Source organism: Danio rerio, chromosome 17 (genome assembly GCF_049306965.1).
Source record: "Danio rerio strain Tuebingen ecotype United States chromosome 17, GRCz12tu, whole genome shotgun sequence".
Classification (NCBI taxonomy): domain Eukaryota; kingdom Metazoa; phylum Chordata; class Actinopteri; order Cypriniformes; family Danionidae; genus Danio; species Danio rerio.
Window position 1 is genome coordinate 44,582,847 of NC_133192.1, and position 18,286 is coordinate 44,601,132.

At 35.7% G+C, this 18,286-nt stretch overlaps 1 long non-coding RNA gene across 1 annotated transcript in view; it reads right to left on the reverse strand.

The window, feature by feature from the left end:
* Nucleotides 1-6,541: 6,541 nt before the first annotated feature.
* LOC141378444 (uncharacterized) overlaps nt 6,542-18,286 on the reverse strand; it is a 73,718-nt gene continuing 61,973 nt past the window's right edge. Inside the window, exon 4 of the long non-coding RNA XR_012393089.1 lies at nt 6,542-7,179. This is a non-coding gene — a long non-coding RNA (uncharacterized lncRNA). The remainder of the gene's footprint in view (nt 7,180-18,286) is intronic.

Consider the following 18,286-nt stretch of genomic DNA (forward strand, 5'->3'; position numbering starts at 1 on the left):
AAATGTCAACTATAGTGGACGCCAGGACCATCTTAATGTAATTAACTGTATGTTGTAGGGGGCAGAACTGAAGCAGAGAGGATTCTTTATAAAATAGTTGAGGGAGACTCTGACTTAGAGTCTGACAATCAGACAATTAGTATTAGAGACAATTAGAGAATGACAATCAGTTTTAAAACGCTTTTATGGTAAATTTCTTTTGGATTAACATCACTTTTTTTGTTTGTTTGTTTTTTTTTTTGAGTTCGGCTCTTTTTCAGACTAAACTATTTCAGGAATTTCAATACAAAAAAAAAATGGCTTTTGTTTAGTTTTTGTTACATTAATATCGGATTAATATCCCTTTACAGGCATATCCTATACAGTTTTGCTGTCTTGCAGTTTTGTGTTTGGTGGTCGTTTCGAACTAAAATGGTCCTGTTGTCCACTAAAGTGAACATGCTGTAAAATTAAAAATAAAAACAAAACGTAAAAACTCTAAATTGTAGATTTTTTTTAACCCAAAGGATGTAGAAAATCAGAGAAAAAAATAACAAGAAAACCTTTTTTTTTCTTTGGGTCTTAGGAGGATATGAGTGCACAATATACTGACACTGAGGAGAAGAAACTGCTAAATAAAGTCATTATTTTAGTTTTACATTTTAGTTGAAACTCTGAAGGTATAACCGGCAGCTAGCTCTCTGCCACTCTCACATGGTTGCCCACAGAAGCTAAGCAGGGCTGCGCCTGGTCAGTACCTGAATGGGAGACTGCATGGGAAAGCTAGGTTGCTGCCGGGAGTGGTGTTAGTAAGACCGGGGCGGTCAGCCTGCAGTCTGTGTGGTTCCTAATGCCCCAATATAGTGAAGGGGACTCTATACTGCACAGTGAGCACCATCTTTCCGATGAGACATTAAACCGAAGTCCAGACTCGTTAAATGTCCTTCAAAAAGAGCGGGGTTTAACTCTGGCCAAATTTGCCCACTGGCCTCTGTCTCTCATGACCTCCTAACCATTACCATATCATAATTGGCTTCATCACTCTGTCTCCTCTCCACCAATCAGCTGGTGTGTGGTGTGCGGACTGGTGCAATATGGCTGCCGTCGCATCATCCAGGTGGATGCTGCACACTGGTGGTGGGTGATCAGATTCCTCCCCGATGTGTAAAGCGGTTTGAGTGTCCAGTAAAAACGCTAAATAAACAAAGAATGATTAATGGAAATTACCAATATTATTGTTATTATCAGTTTATGGTCTGTTTTAGGGCTTTTTCTGCACTTCGAAATACTTTGGAACCTTGGATCAATGGAGGAGCTCTTAGATTTCACCTAAAATATCTTAAACTTTGTTCTGAAGACAAAGGCCTCAGTTGTTTGGAATGACATGAGGCAGAGTAATTAATAGCATACTTTTCTTTTTTGGGTGAACTGACGTATAAAATTGAATGTGTAGAACAGTATGTACAGGAAGTTACAGAAGCTTCGTCTAATTCACAATATTTTTTATATTTATACTTTTTATTTCAATAGCTTCTATTAAATAGTTGTAACAGGAATAAATAAACAGCTGTAAATGAGCTAGTACCTGTTTTCAGAGACCATTTTTCTTTTCTTTCCACTTTTAGTGCTAGGGTTTTGCCTGCCAACTTTACTGCTAATTCCCCCAATCCACTAATCCTTCCTTATTTAAACCAACTTGATGGCAGCGGGCCACCGAAAATAAAAAGCTTGGCAATCCAAATGATGTTCTAGATTCATCAATTGCAATGGCATTGTCCTTCCAGCTGGGAAAGTTCACCTTTGAAGACATTGATGCTCATGGTTTCAGGTTTATTTTTGTAAGTACATGATATTTTAAAATGGCTTCAAAGCATCTGAGTGTATGTTTTTGAATATGTTTAAGAGAATCCCAGCTACAACCCTGTTCCTTTTCAACATCAAAGCAAAAATAATGGTTGCTTTAAAGACATCTGTTTATTTAATGATATTTCATGTCACTAACAACAAATTATAACCAATATCATTTGTTGCCATGTTTACAATATTATATCTGCTAATCCTAGATCATAAAAGTTTAACTTGATATGATATTGATGTGGTTTGTCCATCAACACAAATGCCATTACGTTCTGCCACTATTGAAGAATATCCAAGTCCAATTAGTTGAAAATATGACTAGTGATTCTAGGAGTTTGACGCAGTTGCTGCAGATTTATCAGCTGCACATCCATGATGCGAATCTCCATTTCCACCACATATCAAGTGCTCTATTGGATTGAGATCTGGGGCCTGTTTCAGTAAGGAGGTTCAAACAACTCAGAGTTTAAACTAGAACTCTGAGTTGATTTACAGAGAGATTAAAAACTCAGAGTTTTCGGTTTCAGAACAGCTAATCTGAGTTGGGTCAATCAACTTCGAGGAGACCAACTCAGAGTTAAGTGAGCACACCGTGACTTTAAAAAGGCATTATCAATGGAGCGCAGACATTACGAGTGACTATGGCAATATCTTATAAAAGAGATCACCATTTCTTTCTCCAGCTGAACTTGATGTTCTCATGCAAAGTTATAGCAAATATGAGTGTATATATTTGAAAAGAAGAAACCATCAGTGAAGAAGAGACAGTTAGCGTGGGAAAACAGCTGCTCAAGTTAATGCCTAATTTCACTTTTTAAGTATTTAAATATTTAAGTATAATAAAATGAGTAATGTAATTTGTGACGTATATATTTTTTTTTTCTAAACTTTTTTATACATTTATTAGTTTTAAATGATTTAACAGTGCACTTGTGTGTCTGCCTTTTTTATTGATCAAGTGATAGAGGTTAATATAACATTTCGAAGGTAAGCAGTACTAAAAATAATTTTTTGAAAAATAATAATCCCATTAATCTAATTACACGCATGTCGAAGGTGAATTTAATTATTTATTAAAAAAGGATAAGCCATTCTAGTACAGTTCTTCTGTGTGTGACTAAAATGTAGGCAATAGCTATGTTTCCATCCAAATATATTACATAAATGTATGTGCAAAACTAGAATATTGCATAAAAGATGCGAATAAAATTCCATCCAACGAGTCAAAGAGAAAAAAATTGTCACTTCATGATTAAACTGGCACCAAATATCAACAGTAAAAACAGAATTTACTGTGGTAGAAGAAGCTGCGTCAATTAATTCTTTATTTAGCCTAATTAATGTACTTGCGCCTCGATGTCAGAAGACAATGCTGAAACACAATGAACACATGGGGGCGTCTGAAGCCATGAGACGCGGAGACTCTTGACACGCACCAGACGTTCGGAGGTAATTAATAATATACACTAATACTGAAACAGTTAAGGCACTTTAGAATGACTAAAACAATATTTAAGACGTGTTACAGTGTGCTCAGCCTGCTGGTTTGTCCATTTACACACATTTTCATTATCATATGATCATGATCTTTTTTTTAATGTACATACTGTAATTTGTTCAGTAAAAGTGTTTCCATCGTAGTTTATGCGCACATTTTCTATCGAATAAAAGTTTATCCTACTCAGTTATGCGCTTTTTTTATACATATTTTAAAAAGTTATGTGCATCATGACGTTTCTATCAATCGTTTTTATGCACGTATCCAAAATGAGCATTAAAATAGGTGGGTGGAAACGTAAGGCTAAGGCGAGAAATACCACTTCATCTTTAAAAAAGGGGAGGAGACCGACAGAAACTCTGAGTTTAGAGAATAAAACTCTTAGTTTAGAGAATAAAACCTGCTTCTGACCAGGTTAGGTTCACAGAGTAAGTTACCACAGTAACTGACTCTGAGTTGAAGTTACCTCTCTTTCAGAAACAGGCTTGACTTACCCTGCTTTCTCGAGTTTAACAAACCTGCCATTTTGAAACGGAAAACCCAGAGTTTCTCTTATTTCAGGGTTAATATACTCTGAGTTTTCAGTTAACCTCCTTTCTGAAACAGGCCCCTGGTGACTGTGGGGCCATTTTAGGACAGTGAACTCATTGTCATGTTCAAGAAACCAGTCTGATATAGTTTATGCTTTATGGCATGGCACAATTTCCTGTAGGAAGTAGCCATCAGAAGATGGATACACTGTGGTCATAAAGGGATGGACATGATCAGCAACAATACTCAAGTCGGCTGTGGCACTGACATGATGCTCAATTGGTACTAAATAACCCCACCCCCACCCCCCACCCCTCCCCCACATCATTACACCACTAAAACCAGCCTGAACTGTAGATACAAGGCAGAATGGATCTATGCTTTCATGTTGTTAATGCCAAATTCTGACCTTACAATGTCGCAGCAGAAATGTAGACTCATCAGACCAGGCAACTTTTTATTCAATCTTCTATTGTCCAATTTTGGTGAGCCTGTGCGAATTGTAGCCTCAGTTTCCTGTTCTTGACAGGAGTGGCACCTAATGTGGTCTTCTGCTGCTGTAGCCCATCTGCCTTAACGTTTGACGTGTTACGAGTGGTTATTTGAGTTGCTGTTGCCTTTCTATCATCTCAAACCAGTCTGGCCATTCTCCTCTGGCATCAACAAGGCATTTGCGCCCACAGAACTGCCGCTCACTGGATATTTTCTCTTTTTCGGACCATTTTCTGTAAACTCTAGAGATGGTTGTGTGTGAAAATCCCAGTAGATCAGCTGTTTCTGAAATACTCAGACCAGCCCATCTGGCACCAACAACCATGCCATGTTCAAAATCACTTAAAATCACCTTTCTTCCCCATTCTAATGCTCGGTTTGAACTGCAGCAGATTGTCTTGACCATGTCTACATGCCTAAATGCATTGAGTTGAGTTAAGCTTTAAGTTTTTTTTGGTACGTACAGAGCAATGTGCTTAGTTCACATACTGAGTTTCATACTGATACGTCAATGCATTCTTGAAAACAAAATTAAAATGGCCAAACTTACAAATGTGAGAAAATTGGATATCAATCGATTTGGAATGATACTCTAAATCTAATAAGACCACACAGCAAAAAATGCTTGATTTATCTAATTAAGTTTTTTTTTTTTTTTTCTTAAAACAAGCAAAATGATCTGCTAATGGGTTAAACAAAATAATTCTGTTTATCATTTTTGACATTATTATTTCGCTTACTCCATTGGCAGATTGTTTTGCTTGTCTTAAGAAAAAATCCACTTCATTTTGGCATGTAATTTCTTAAAACAACACAATATTTTTTGTTTGTTTATAAAACGGTTCTTGATTTAAGAATTTTTAGATTTTTGACAACAAAAAAATATATAAGTGAAAGCATTTTTTGCAGTGCAGTTTTGAATTTTGTCCAAAACTTTAGGAAGTTATGAGCAAAATAAAATTTTATATCTCCTGACCTCAGGAGATCACTCTTCACTCTAAAAAATTGTTTGCGTGTTACTTAAGAACGGATTGACTAATCGACTAGAACTCCTTAACTTTTTACCGAGAAAATCAGTTTTAAATTTTACAAAAAATTATTTCCAATCCTATGTAATTTTGAGTAGGGCTGATCGACATTGGAAACATCTGCTATTTTGTTTGTTTATTATTTTGCGATAAACATTGCGATATATATGATTTTAATAGCTCTTTTTGGCAGTTTTCTGGTTAGTCTAACAGTAAATAGGTACAAAAATAGAATAATCACCATGCAAAAAAGCAAGAAAAACTTTTTTGTTGCCTAAATCATATTAATTCTGTATAAATAATTATATAAATTTGAATAATTTGTTACACCTCAAAAAATTTTTTTCTGTGCACTCAAAATGTTCAAAACTCTGTCCCAGCTCTTAAAAACACATGCAATCTCTACAAATCACATGTGTTTTGGTGGCTCCTGGTCAACCATATTTCAGACTCAACCATATCTAGTGGTTAAGTGCACTGACATATTTCCGGCTAAAAGTCCTTTGCCGACCCTTCCTCTCTCTCTGTTCCAATACTTTGCTGTCTGTAACCTCCACTGTCCTATCTAAATAAAAGGTGAAAAGCCCCTAAAAATAATAATAAATATATCATGTGGTTACTGCAGATGCGCACATTGCGATATCAATGCTGAAATGATATATTGTGCGTCCTAATTCTAAGCATAAAAAAGTATCCAAATTATCAGCACTGCTTATTTGCCATGTGTTGATGATACGTTTCTACTGTTGTTGTAAATTTTCTGATTTTCCATAAGCAAACAGTTGAGCAACTGCAACATGACCATGTACTCCGCCATTGTTGTGTTGATTTGCACTTGCCTTTAATCCAGTGTTTCTCAACCACGTTCCTGGAGGACCACGAGCTCTGCCCGTTTCCCATGTCTCCTTAACCAAACACACCAGATTCAGATCATCAGCTTGTTAGCAGAGACTGAAAGACCTGTAATGGGTGTGACAGACAAAGGAGACATCCACAACATGCAGTGTTGGTGGCCCTTCAGGAATGTGGTTGAGAAACACTGCTTTAATTGACACCTCTCTATTCCATCATCGGTATTTACATGGGATATGACCACTGTGACGTTTTTAAAAACCCATTTCCAGATTTGTGATTTTTTCATGTTTTTTATTTTTTTATAAATTTGCAACAATTTCACAACATCTTTTTTTACATTGTCTTTATGGGGTATTGTGTGTAGAATTTAAGGAAATAAATGAATTTAATCCATTTTGGAATAAGGCTGTAACAAAAAAAGTGGAAAAAGTGAAGCGCTATAAATACTTTCCAGATGCACTGTATGCATTTTCAGCCCCTAAACCAAGTTGTCATGCAAGCAAACAGGCAAAACTCATACAAAACCTTCCCATTTTTAGCTGTAAAGGATGTGACAGCATTTTCTATCACATTCGCCTTTTTCCTTGTTGTTCTTGGGAAGCGCATTATCAAATAAAAGCGATGCAAGATGACTCTAGACATTTGAACCCTTCTTGAGGAGTTCCATCTGCAGCGCAAACACCAACATTATGTGGACTTGATGTCCATAATAAGACCGAGAGCAAATGATTGAAATCCTATTTGCCATCTTAAATCACCTCACTCGCTCTAGACGCTAAAAAGGCAGGGCAGCAGCACACATAAGAAGTAATCGGAGTGAAATAGCGAAGGCCTGAATATGTCAGCGCGTTGCTTTACAGCCTGTTTACAGCTGCGGAGTTCCCCAAGCTGTCAGGCCTGGCCATTTCATACGCACTCACAGTCATCTAATAGATTCCTCTGAAAAAGAAAAAACACAGCAGACAAACACATCATTAAGAGAAAGTCCCCAAAAAAACAAACCTTTGAGAGAGGAAAACAGGATTCAGACAAAGTTTGGGACGCGTGTCCTTGTGTTTTGATATTCAGAGTGACATTATGAGAGTTTATTCCCCTTGTTACGATCTTGTTCCAGTGGTGGAGAGGAGGGGGCGGCAGCGGATGTGGATTTCGGCGCTGGGGTTGTTGATGCGAGCCATTTTTGGGATGATGGAGCTGAGAGGCTTAGCTAATTTGAAAAAGTGGGGGAGCTTTGAGACCTTTTGTTGGAGCCTGTTTGATCTGAAAAAAAAACATGGCCTACGAGATGTCATGGAAATGAGAGAATTATGTTTTTTTTTTTTCACACGTCTTTGTCGACGTTTCTAGATATGTTTTCACCCTCGCTTGATAATAACTTACACTCGTTAAGCCCTGATTGTTAATTGCTAATTACTCTCCTCCTAGCCATGCATCAAAAGGCAGGAGAGAGCCATGCTAAGCGGATCAAAACATAGCCTGTTTCTGGCTCCGGTCTGCTTTCTGCTGTTGTCTCTCCTCACGTTGTTTGGGACTCGCTTTATTTATTTATCTTTTTTCCTTTTTTATTCTCTTGGGTTATGATGGGGGATGACAAGATGAATGCAGATTTTCTCTCATCTTCCTCGGGGCTGCGAATCGTAAGCGTTCGATTTAGACCTGTCATGGATTTATAGAAGCAAACCCCTCGGGCGCTTCAGCCCTGGCACAGAGCTCTTGGCTTTCCCTGTAATTTATTTGAATTAAAGGGACTAAAACTCTAGCTGACACTTCATTTGGCATTTGTCTTGTGAATTAAGATGTGAATATGCCAATGCAATCTCACGGCAATTCGTAGCTTTTTCGATTTAGTGGCTAATTTTGTGTGAATTTGTGCAATTTAATTTGTATGTTAAAGTAAGATTTGCTCCTCCTTAATGACAGTTTATAGTTGGGGTTTGGGGTAACACCTTTTAAAAATCATGCCTTGTTGTATGAAATCAACCGCTTTTCTCTTTTTTTATATTTATTTATTGAGTTTATTTATTTATTACACACACACACATTTATATATATATATATATATATATATATATATATATATATATATATATATATATATATATATATATGTATATATGTATATATATGTGTATATATATGTATATATATATGTGTATATAAATGTTTGGAAGCATGTCTTTTTGAGACCAGTTACTTTTAGGCATGTTGTTTTGCAAAAGCATCTCTTAAAGTGATAGTTCACCCAAAAATGAAAACGTACCCACTATTTTCTCACCCTCAAGTGCTTCCAAACCTACAATGTGACCCCACAAATGATGTTTTACCAACTGAGGAAGTCAATGGTCTCATGTTTCCAGCATTTATTATTATTATTATTATTAATTTTTATTATTATTATTGTTATTATTATTATTATTATTATTCTTTAAAGGTTAAGTAAATTTCAGAATTTTCAGATTTAGGTGATCTTTCCCTTTAATTCAATTTCCAACCCAAAGAGCCACCCCCTTTCCATGCTCCTTGTGTTCATCCTCTTATCCGTGTGAGACTTGCGGCAGTACCTGGTCAACTGTCAGGCTGGATTGAGTGTTGACCGCTGTCAGAATAGGAGATGCGCTCTGATGCCCTGTCTGGCTGATTGACCTGTCAGAAGGACTGATATATGCAAGGCAGAGCTGCACGGACAGGTGCGCGCTGCAGCTCAGAAGGCGGAAATTATCTTTTAGGGCTTTTGTAAAGCTATTTTTCTGGAAAACAAATCTCTATATATTAAAGAAGAGTTTAAAACACAAAAGCCTCAAAGTTCCATCTGATTTTTTTTTTTCTAAAATTGGCATTTTCCTCAGCCTCCTGTGTGTAGGTTCATAGGTTCAGTCATTTTATTTTTATGGCTACAAATAGGTTCTTTTCATTGCCTTCTAAGTTAAATTACTCAACATAAGCATAGCAAGCTGATATACGGTAGAAGTCAGAATTATTATATATAGAACTCCAGACATTTGTTTATTGTTGCTGTTTAATTAGATCAAACCTTGTTCCCATATTTATGTGTTCATTTATTTGTTGATTCTTAAATGTAAATCAAGCCTCTAAAATAGTAAAATCTGGATATTCCCTTACCTTTATTTAGTTTTTTTTTAGGTGTTTGACTGCATTTTTAAGTGGAAAAATGTGCTATATGTCATCAACATTTCTTTGTTAACTGTACTGCAGTTCAATCCAAACACTCTTTCAGATTTTAGCTCTGTCATTTATGGCTAAATTCTAAAACATTAATATATGACCATATTAACACCTTAATCGTTTCATGCCTCCTTTTTCCCTCTCTAAAGACTGTACTTTATTTTATTATTAGTCTTGAAGCAAAAACATCTAATTGTAGTAAATAACAATTTTCTACATTATTGAAAAAAACCCTTGTTCACTGTTTAAATTTCCCACCCTTTTGTTTTGTTCGAGATGAAAACATCCACTGAATTAAACTGCTGTAAAAATCCATAAATATTTTTTCACTTTTTAAATTTTTTTTGCATAAATCTATTAAATCAACCTCAGTCCTGATCAAAACTACTAAATTGTTTAGAAAAAATACAGGAACTTAAATCTTTAATTGCCAAATTTACTTATGATGTCACTGATTTGGAAAAAAACAACAACAAAAAAACAACACACACACACATTAAGGTAAGTGCGCGAAGGTCAGTCTCAGATGTATATACACACACTTTCATTTGCTGTTACACTCCATATAAAATCCAGAAACTCTAAGCTTTTTTGCACAGGCCTATCTAAAATGTTAATTGTGCTAATTGATGATCAACAGTAAAAATTACAAATTTTACCTCACCCCAACAGGAAAAACCAGCAACAATCAAGAATGCATGATTTAATGTCATGGTTTTGTATTTTTAAAAAAATGTGGTTATAATGGCAGTCAATGAGACAATAACAGCCACCAACAGTAAATTAGGGAGAAGAAATAAAAATTAATCAAAAACAATCCATCAAATGTTGTTTCACACTACTTTGATAAAAGATGCAAAAAAAATCCAGTACACAACTATTTTTTTATATTGAAACTACATGACTTTATGTGTGTTTTTTTATTATTAAATCAGTGACATCATTTTCAAATTTGACAATTAAAGAGTTAAAATCCTGTAATCTTGATCAGGACTGAGGTTGATTAACAGATTTATGCAACAACAACAAAAAAAGTGAAAAAAAAAATGTGATGGATTTTTGTAGCAGTTTAATTTAGCGAATTTAATTTAGCAGTTTAACATAACGAAAGGGTAGTAAATTTGCCCAGAGTCTATCGTTGATTGAAACAAAATATTTTCTCAAAATATGTGTCCAAACAAGATTTGTCACCAAAAAAAGCATTCAACTAGCTTACCGTACGTTCACACTGAAAGCGGCGAGAGCGTCAAAGTAGCCGGAAGTCATTCATTTTCAATGATAGCTGGCGGGGTTAAGCTGCAAGGCGTGTCTTCGCCGGTGTGGGCGTCTAGGAAAGTGTAAATCAAGTCAACTTTATGGTAATGAGCTATGACGCGGTTCTGCCGCAGGCAATCAGAATGAAGAAGTCCACCGCTTGAGAGGGGTTCAGAGAACACAGACCTGCATGTGAACCTTGGTTCCGACTACAGTTGTTCCCAAGTGTTTGATTATTGCGATCGCTGGATTTACAATTATTTACAATGTTTTCTTACAGGAACATGCATTAAATAAGTTACTGGCAAGTTATTGATGTTCATTAATGTTATATATATTTATCTTTAAAAAGCGGGAATATCATGCGACCATACAAAACAGTATTGCTGCCTCACGATATTTCAGACATATCGTCATCTTTGGATAATTAAGGGGAGCAAACCCACACCACATGCTACTTGATCGTCCATGGTTAAATGAATTTGATAAAAAAAAAAAAAAAAAGTGTGCAACATTTTTCTCTAAAAAGCATGTTTTATGCAGGAATGTAATTGATATGCTGCTCAGGCCCCTTTAAATACAAGATCAATGTAGCGAATTTTGGCGCTCTCGCCGCCAGAGCTGAAGGCAGACAGCGTTGTTGCGAGGGCGGCCAGAGCGACCTTGGATGCTCTCACCACTTTTGGTGTGAACAACACAAAAAAAGTTAAGGCCAAACTAAGACACAAAATCACCCCAGAGAGGATGAAAACATCCTCAACTTTACACAAGGGTTAAATTTATATACACTTTATTTTAATGTACAATTCACAGGATTAACTAAGAATTTTAGCTCAATATGCGACTAATTAGCTGCTTATTAATTAGCTGCTTGTAATTGGGTTTAGGTATTGGCTAGGATTAGAGATGTAGAATAAGATCATACTTAACTGTATGAGTGCAAATTAACAGTTAGTATCTTAAAAATAGGTAGAGAGTCAGTAGTAAATGGTGTGAATTGTTACTAGAGTGTTACCACTACTTTTGAAGAAAGGATTAAGTTGCACGATTCATTAAACACTGGTCACTTTTGCTTATTAAAATCCTTAATAGTTGTTTAGTCTAGCCACAAAAGCACTAAATATTTATCTTTTGTCAATGTTAGTCTGTATAATCCATGCTTTAGTGGACCAAATGTATATTTTATGTAAATTACATCTAGTTTTTTAAATCAAACATATTTCGTTTATTTTGATTTGCTTATAATTTTACTTTATAGTGAGTCTACATGTAAATACAAACAGCTATTTTAGAATTAAAAAAAGTAACTAAAGCCCGCCGAAAAGTAGCTAAATGCTGTTTATTACATTATATTAAAACATTACATCCAGATGCGCAATAAATAGGTTTTTCCAGCCTGGTCTTACGAGGAAACGTAAGTATTTTACGTTTTGTCAGTTTAGTCGCAAATTCGAGTTCAGTGGTACGAAAATGTACGATTTTAAAAAGGAGGCGTGGCACCCAACCCCAACCGTCATTGGGTGATGAGCAAATCGTACTAAATTGTTTGAACTAGATTGTATGAATTAAATCAAAAAGTTACGAATTGCCGTGAGATTGCGTTGGTTCTCAACATATTACTGATGTGCATGATGATGTCATTGCGTAATCGCAACTCAAAAATAAATGTTTATGTTGTATACAAAATATTTCATGCTTTCGCACATTAACTGGCCATCTATTAGTTTTGAGTTGTTTTGAGTCTCACACTCAGACACACATGCACACACTTTAATTTGCTGTTATACTCTATATAAAATCTACAAACTACGCTTTTTTGCACAAGCCTGTCTAAAGGGTTAATGGTGCTAACCAGTGATCAACAGAACTTTGAGTTGCGATTGCGCAATGATGTCATCACGCAAAGTAATATGTTGAGAAGAACCAACGCAATCTCATGGCAGTTTATAAATATTTCAAACATCGTTTTAAAAAAATTGCCTATTGGATTTTTTAACTTGTGAATTAACACATTTATGAAAGTGACAACAATTATAGCGCTATTGGAATTTATTGCTACCTAAATTACCAACAATTATACCTTAAAAAATATCAGTTAATTAACAGTTATGAAAAACAATCTGAGCTAGCAATTTAATTTGAATATGATATGTGTGTGTTGATTAAAGCCTGCAGCCACTGATCTTTTGAGTCACTTTTTAAAAATTGCTAAAAGTTGCCAAATGAATGTTAAAAATTGCTATATTTGTTGCTTGGTGCTTTTTGAAAAAAATGTTGCAAAGGTAGTATGAAAAGTCAACACTGGCAACACTGGTTAAAGGGGTGGTCAAATTAATATTTATATTATCCATAATTTTAATTATTAATATTATTATAGAAGGTATAGATCAGAGCAAACTATTTCTCACTATTATAGGGCTGACCCCCACATTTTGATTTGACATCCTTAATGGGGGATTCAGCATTAATTGGGGGGGGGGGGGGGGGGGGGTATAAATAAACCCCTCGGTATACACAAAAAAAATTATATTTAATTTGTGTTAAATGCATCATCATTGCTTACTAAATAAGTAACTGCAGCATAGCTGTAAACTGTTGACCCCTGCTTGTGTCCTTGACCTCAGAGGTTGTGTCCCCCAGGGCTTATAGAGAAACAGTGAACAGCAGCTTTCTCAACAGGCTTATTCTGACGACTGCCTAAAACCCCCTTTAGCTGCTTAATTACATTTTCCAGTTTTCCACACTCACGTTAAGCTTTCACTCAACCGGACAAAATGAATGATCCTAAAAAGAAAATCCTGCCCACAGACCATTCTCTTTTCACTCACTCTCTATCCTCCCTGATTTATCAGAAGTCGCCACAGTGGAATGAACCGCCCATTCATTCTCTTTTCCTTCAAACTGAAATATGTTTAAGCCTTTATGTGAAGGTTTAATGATTTTGTGTGCTATAGAAAGCTCAAGCAGCTCTAAATGTGTTCCGTTTTCTGTTATAGGTGGAATGTCGATTACTATGTGTTCCCTCGCCTCTCTTTTTATTGGGTGTTATACAAAGGCAGGTGGAGACAGGTGGAGTTAAATTCGTGTACTGACATGTCATTCATGGAAGCCTTTGCATCATGAAAAGGTGATGCAAGAAATAATGGAAGAAATGATGATGCTATCACTTGTCTATTGCATCACCTCTTCATGATGAACCACACAAAAGTCACATTTGACTCATGCCTCTGATCTGTAAAGAGTACCGAGAAACATGCTGGAATCCAAACTGAAATCAAAGTCTAATTAATCAATAAATCAATCAATCAATCAGTCAGTTCGTCCGTCCGTCCGTTCATCTATTTGACTATCTATCTGTCAGTCCATCCATCCGTCTATCTATCTATCTATCTATCTATCTATCTATCTATCTATCTATCTATCTATCTATCTGCACTTCCGTCTCTGTCTGTTTGTCCATCTATCCATCCATCCATCCATCCATCCATCTATCTGTCTGTCTGCTTGTCTGACTATCTGTCCGTCCGTCTCTGTCTGTCCATCCATCCATCCATCCATCCATCCATCCATCCATCCATCCATCCATCTGCTTGTCTGACTATCAATCTGTCTGTCCATCCGTCCATCTGTCCGTCCATCTGTCTATCTATCTATCTATCTATCTATCTATCTATCTATCTATCTATCTATCTATCTATCTATCTATCTATCTATCTATCTATCTATCTATCTATTTATCTATCTAACCATCTTTTTCTATCTATCTATCTATCTATCTATCTATCTATCTATCTATCTATCTATCTATCTATCTATCTATCTATCTATCTATCTATCTATCTATCTATCTATCTGTTTCTGTATTTTGTGTTTTACATATATTTACAGTTGTGAATTGCATTTTGGGATGTTGATGATTCAACTCTACAGTTTGACAAAGTGACTTTTTATTGATATTTTATTAGTTTGTAATAAAATAGCATTTAAGAAATAATATAGAGAGAAATAAGTCTGTAAAATAACAGAAAATGTACTGACAGTTTATTGTACCGTGATATACAACACCAACCCAGACGATATATCACTTTTAACAACTATTAAAAAGTCACTTTTAGGAACTTTTTAAGGTTAAAAGAGGTTGGAAGAAAGATCAACACCTCATAATGCAATTTAACATAAATAAATGGGGGAAAATAAATAAATAAAAACATGAATAACAAAATTGGAAAATGTACGTATATTTCTTACAATGTAGGCTTGAATGCTCATTTGCCAATTTTAGAAATGCTAATAAAACAATACTGCACATTTCTGTCTCCATTCTACAAAATTTCAGCTCTACATTAACTTCCAGTAAAGCATAATATGGTATTTGGGACATTCTCAAATCTTTCTGTGTAAAACTTGAACGTTTTGAAACTAGAAACTCCATGTCAAATTGAGTGATAGTGTCATTAACTCAAAAAAGGAATATAATGGAGACTTAATACTGCAAATGTGGCACTAAAGGTGGAGTACAGCATATTTACTACAACAATTTGAGACAATTATGTATTATTTAGGCTTTTACGTAGACTGAAACTGCTCAAAGTAGCTTTAAAGGGTTAGTTTACACAGAAATGAAAATTGTTATTAATTACTCACCCATGACTTTTGTTATAAACCAGTTTGAGATTTTTATTTTGTTCTGCTAAACACACACACACACACACACAATATTTTGAACACTGTTAGAAACCTGTAACCATTGACTTTGTTAGTGTAAGGGGGGTTATGATGTGGTCCGATGTTGACTGGTCAGTTTACATGTCTCAGTATTTGGGCTTTGATCACATGGCCAAAATTGGTGGTGAACTTTGCTCTTTCGCTTTTCCTCTCCTGCTCTGGAGTCTATCTACTGCTATCAGACTCTCTTTAAGGCCTACTCTCTGTTCTTTGTCTCTCTTTCTTCCACCCCGCCTCACTTTCTTTCAGGTAACTTTATTTTACATTTAAGCTGGGTACAATTTATATCATGTTTTTATCATTTCATGTTTTCTCCTTTTATACAGTTATTTAGTAACACTTTATTTTGATGGTCAATTTGAGTATAAGTAGACTGTCTGCTTAATATCTGTTGATACTGCTGCTAAACAGATATTTAACTATGAGAAATTTTGCAAGTACATGTCAACTTACACTAACCCTAACCCCAACCTAACAGTCTACTTATAATCTAATGACAATTAGTTGGCATGCAGATGCAATGTAATTAAATTCAACAAATTGACTATCAAAATAAAGTGTGACCTGTGATTTTGTAACTAATTTAGTTGTAACCAAAGCAAATGATTGTCATTAAATAATTTTGTTTTCAAATATTTCTGATTTACTTTTAATTTAACATCAACAATTGCTCCATATTGTAATATAATACAATAGCAACGCTCCACACTTTTGGCTATTATAACTGCCCTTATTTCCGTTTTTGGTATAAGATTGCGGAAGGATGGTTTGATTAGAAATGTACAGTTTGCAGTGCACTATCATACTGACAACTTTTTATTCATTCTGCAGAACTACAACTCGAACCGCTGAACTGAAAACCCAACTTTCATACAATTTGTTTTCCATACTATGAAAGTCGATGGTTACACGTTTCCAACATTATTCAAAATATGTTTTTTTTTGTGTGTGTGTTAAGGAGAAGAAACTCAAACTGATTTGGAACAATTGAAAAGTGGGTAAATGATAAGGGAATTTTCATTTTTTTGGGTGAACAATCCATTTAAATTGGCACTGTAAATTCTTTCAATTCATCATTTCAATAATATTTATTTACTGTATTTAATACATTCATTCTCTAATTTTTCGGCTTAGTCCCTTTATTAATCTGGGGTCGCCACAGCAGAATGAACCGCCAACTTATCCAGCATATGTTATGATGCAGCGGATGCCCTTTCTGCTGCAACCCAGCACTGGAAAACATCCTTACACACACATACACTATGGACAATTTAACCCTCCTAATTCACCTATACCACGACTTTGGACTTGTGGGGGAAAACAGAGGGTGGGGTGGAAACCCACGCGAACATTGGGGGAACATGCAAACTCCATACAGAAACGCCAACTGACCAAGCTGAGGCTCAAACCAGTGACCTTCTTGCTGTGAGGCGAACATGCTACTCATTGTGCCACCATGCAGCCCCCTTTAATAACATATTAGATATAAAAATGTAAAAAAAATAGCATATATGATTTTTTTTTTTAATCACCAAGCAACCCTACCTAATTGTCTCACGACCCTACAGGGCGTCCAGACCCCCATTTTGGGAACCACTGCTTTAAAGGTATTATTGCACAGCTGTAACGTACAAATGTGTACCTTTTAAAAAGATACCGCCCCAGTGACAGCTTTTGTACATTTATTTTTGAGAGTGAATTTCTACCTTTCAATAGAGGATGAGTAAATCATACTGAATGAGATTGTACAAATTAATATAAATTAGCCACTAAATCCAAAAGTTACAATTGAGTTGTTGTTTTTTTAAACACTAGTATGTTAAACCTGGGTTTTTAACATACAGTAATTTGTCTTTTTTTATGCACAGTAGCATTTGTATATATTCCTAAAATACACACTTGTTTTCTGATCAGACAGCAGAATGCTTGATCCACACTTCCCCATCAACATCATATGCCCATTCATAATTCTAAAAATGCAAGCTCACTAATGTCCCAACAAAATTTCCCCATTGTGTTCAGCGCCTGTGATAAAAAAACACTGTTAACGCAGCACCTGGATATAAAATATTTCACAAAAACAGGGGGGCAGAGGGTGCTAAAACTCACAGATATGCCTCTGTATCTTTCCTCTACTCCCCTCTTGGAAATCTCGGCGTGATGGGTTATACTTGACAAACATCGGAGGTTTACGGGAAGACTTTCATAGTTAAAAACCATTGAGCCCTCTTTTAAAGTCCCCCCTCCTTTCCTATTTGCTTCTCCATTAGTTCAGTTCTTCCACTATACACTACTCCTTTCCCGCCCCCTCTTTGTTTTTTAAGTGGCCATCGCTTCTTTTTGTCGCTCTTTGTTTTGAGTCAGCCGTGCGTTTGTGACGCATTTCCTTCCATTGTAGCAGGAACTGATCCTTGTAGTAATAACTCTCTCAGAACCGCTGTCAAAGTCGTGGCGTGTGTTTGTTTGTGGCTAAATTCAAGGTATTGCCAGCAAAACCAGTTTGTTTTTGTCAGTGCTATAGAGTGAGAATTTTCTTCAGTAGTTGGGGGTAGGGAACAACATCTATCAGATTTCTTGTAAACGTCTCATTCCTCCTTGTTGAAGCTGTCCACATGGTTATAGACTGCAGGAGGTGGAAATGTAAGTAAATAAACTAAAAAATGCCCCGTTTCAAGACAACTATGAGTCACTGAAAATGAAGCTCCAGAATTTCTCATTCTTCAATTTGCAAAACAAGAAAACAGTGATGGGAAGAGTACTGATAAAATCATATGCAAGTAAAAGTACTCTTACTTTCCAAAAAAATGTAGTGCAAGACTAAAAGTGTTTGTTCTGAATACTACTGAAATTATGCCTTTTTAAGGTTGTGAGTACTGAGGATTGT